This window comes from Nematolebias whitei, chromosome 2, assembly GCF_014905685.2.
Source record: "Nematolebias whitei isolate Nwh7 chromosome 2, NemWhi1, whole genome shotgun sequence".
In the NCBI taxonomy this organism is placed as follows: Eukaryota; Metazoa; Chordata; class Actinopteri; order Cyprinodontiformes; family Rivulidae; genus Nematolebias; species Nematolebias whitei.
This window is the reverse complement of record NC_056499.1, coordinates 40,311,531-40,314,315: the sequence shown is the minus strand read 5'-3', so window position 1 is coordinate 40,314,315 and position 2,785 is coordinate 40,311,531.

Sequence of the window (2,785 nt, the reverse complement as noted above, 5' to 3'; positions counted from 1 at the left end):
ATTTTCTGATGTCTTACCAAAAACTTTGTATTGACATGAAAAACAAACATTCGAGGGATTCATCTTCTGATTTACAAAAGGCACACAAATCAACCTCAAATTTAAATATTCTTTGCAGAAACATGGCTACAGAATACATCTTATTTATTATTTTTAAAATGATTCTCCTTCACTTTAGGAGATTTAGGTCATTTGACAAATTTAGAATGAGCAGAAATCATTCTGGTTTTATGATTTATATTAGGAGGTTTCTTGAAGGAATCTTTGTTATAATCAGTAAATCTTTGTCGCAAACATTCATTGATACCATACCATACCATTTTTTTATACAGCACTTAAAATAGCGACAAGGCCAACCAAAGTGCTGTACAGACAGAACAACAGGTAACGCACAAAGTAAAATACAAAATGAAATAAATCAGAAATATAGACAAAAAAACGATGCAGATAATAAATATAATGACTAACCAGTGTGGACCATACAGGTTCAAAACAGATCCTCTTGTGTTGAATGCTACTGAATAGTAGTGAGTTTTTAAATCGGACTTGAAATCCGAGAGGGTGGGGGCCTGTCTGACAAACAGAGGTAACTCGTTCTAGAGTCTTGGTCCTGCTACAGAGAAGGCCCTGTCCCCTCTGCGCTTAAGACGAGATCCTGGAACTGTGAGGAGCAACTGGTCCGCTGACCTCAGGGAACGTGGTGGGACATACGGTTGTAGCAGCTCAGACAGATGGGGGGGTGGAGCTGAACTGTGATTTTTAGACATACATGAGCATTTTGAACTGGATTCGAAAGTGAACCGGTAACCAGTGCAGTGAGGCCAAAACTGGTGTAATGTGCTCTCCTTTGCCTGTACTGGTTAAAAGTCGGGCTGCTGCATTCTGGACAAGTTGTAGTCGTGCTATGGAGGTCTGACTGATTCCAAACAGGAGTGAATTGCAGTGCATTGATAATCTTGTTGCATTTGAAGTCAACTAAGTTACAGGCATTTAGTTTTAATTTGGGCATTAAATCGTCACCTTTTAATATATAATATTTTTAATTCATTGAATCAGTTGTTGGTCAGGCTACTTCTTGTTGTGCCATTAACTCTAAAATAGTTATTGAATCACGTGTTTACTTCCATCCATCCGTGGGGGTAGCAGCCTAAGTAGGGAGGCCCAGACTTCCCTCTCCCCAGCCACTTGGACCAGCTCCTCCAGGGGAATCCCACGGCTTTCCAAGTGTTTGCTTTGTAGGTAAAACTAGATGTTAAACAACCATTAAAATCCACTAGAATGCAGGAAACGGCATCTACTTTATTAAAATTTTTCTGGGGGAGGACACCCAGACAAGGCCAGATTAACCATATGGGAAACTGGGCAACTGCCCAGGGGCCCATGATCAAGGGTCCCAGGGCAGTGAGGGCACAAGCAAAATATCTGGTTATCTCCAGCTTTACTTGGAGCTCTGCGCTGCATTTGTGCAGCCCTGCCTCCTCCCAGCGCAGCTGCTGCAGCTCTCGTTTTTTTTTTTTTTTCAATAGGATCCTCGGCGGTGCAACCTGTCAATCAACTCAGAAGGCGTGTCAGTGACTGACCAATCGACAACCTCAATTTGTCCCAAAGGTAAACGCCCCTTACCTGCTGACAAGCTCATCCGTTTTTTTTCTTGAGAAACATTGTTTTAATTAAAACAACAAGTTTGTATCTGTTGTGAGATTATTCTAGCAGTTTTGCAGATTTTTAATCTACTCAATGAAGAATATTGTGACTTAAAATCGTTCATCAAACAGGAAGGACGGCTTATTATCTCTCCTCTTACAGTGAATGTGGTACTTTGCTATAGGTACGTGTGGCATCAGAGAAAGCTGAGCTTCAGTTATCCACATAAAGTAAAATGATATCGGCATGAAAAGAAGGAATGTTAAGTTTGATTTACCCATTGATTTTTGAGTCACTAAACACCAAATTTGGTTGGAAGGGGGACCAACTTTAGTCCGGTTCGAAAAAACGGGTCAGTTTGATGATAAAAGACTGCATAGAAGCCGGAGGGAGCTGCCGTCCATCAGCTCGCCAGAAGTGAAGTGATAAATGGAGTTTTAATGGAGTTTGATATGTGGAGTTTTATAAATAAAAATACACTTGATAGTTAGAATTTTAAGTACATTTACTGTATATTATGGTAATTTATTCTGTATTTTGCCTGATTATAGTGATTCTGGGGTCGTGATGATGGGGCCCTTGAAGATTGTTGCCCAAGGTACAGCGAAGTGTTAATCTGGCCCTGCATGCGCCTCTGCTCTGCAGTTAACACAGGCGGTAGTGGGAAAGCCGACAGTTCCAAAGAAAGACGCTTAAAGGATAAAGATGGCACTTTAGGGACGTAGGCCGGGTTGGGGCGTAACGTCACTTTGGAACCATCATATGCAAATTGGATACACAAATGGTGAACCGAAAGTGCGTGGATGTCACTCACAGGTTTTGCTGTCCTGTTTTATAGGACAACATGTTCATATTGATATGCTCTAAGGGTTCAAAAGGTGTATCACACAGCGCATCTAAAACCAGCAACAGGTCCCACTGTGGCGCTAGTGTTCTGCGTGGTGGCCTTTTACGCAGTGCTCCTCTCATGAACCGAACCACGAGAGGATGGGAGCCGGGTGATTTCCCCAGCGTTGTATAAAGTTCCTCAAAATGATACTTCAGTGAAAGTACAAGTATCTTTAATTTTATTCACCAATTTGTTTACATAAAACAAACATTACATGCTAACAACAGTAATATAGAAAAAAAGAAGAAAAAA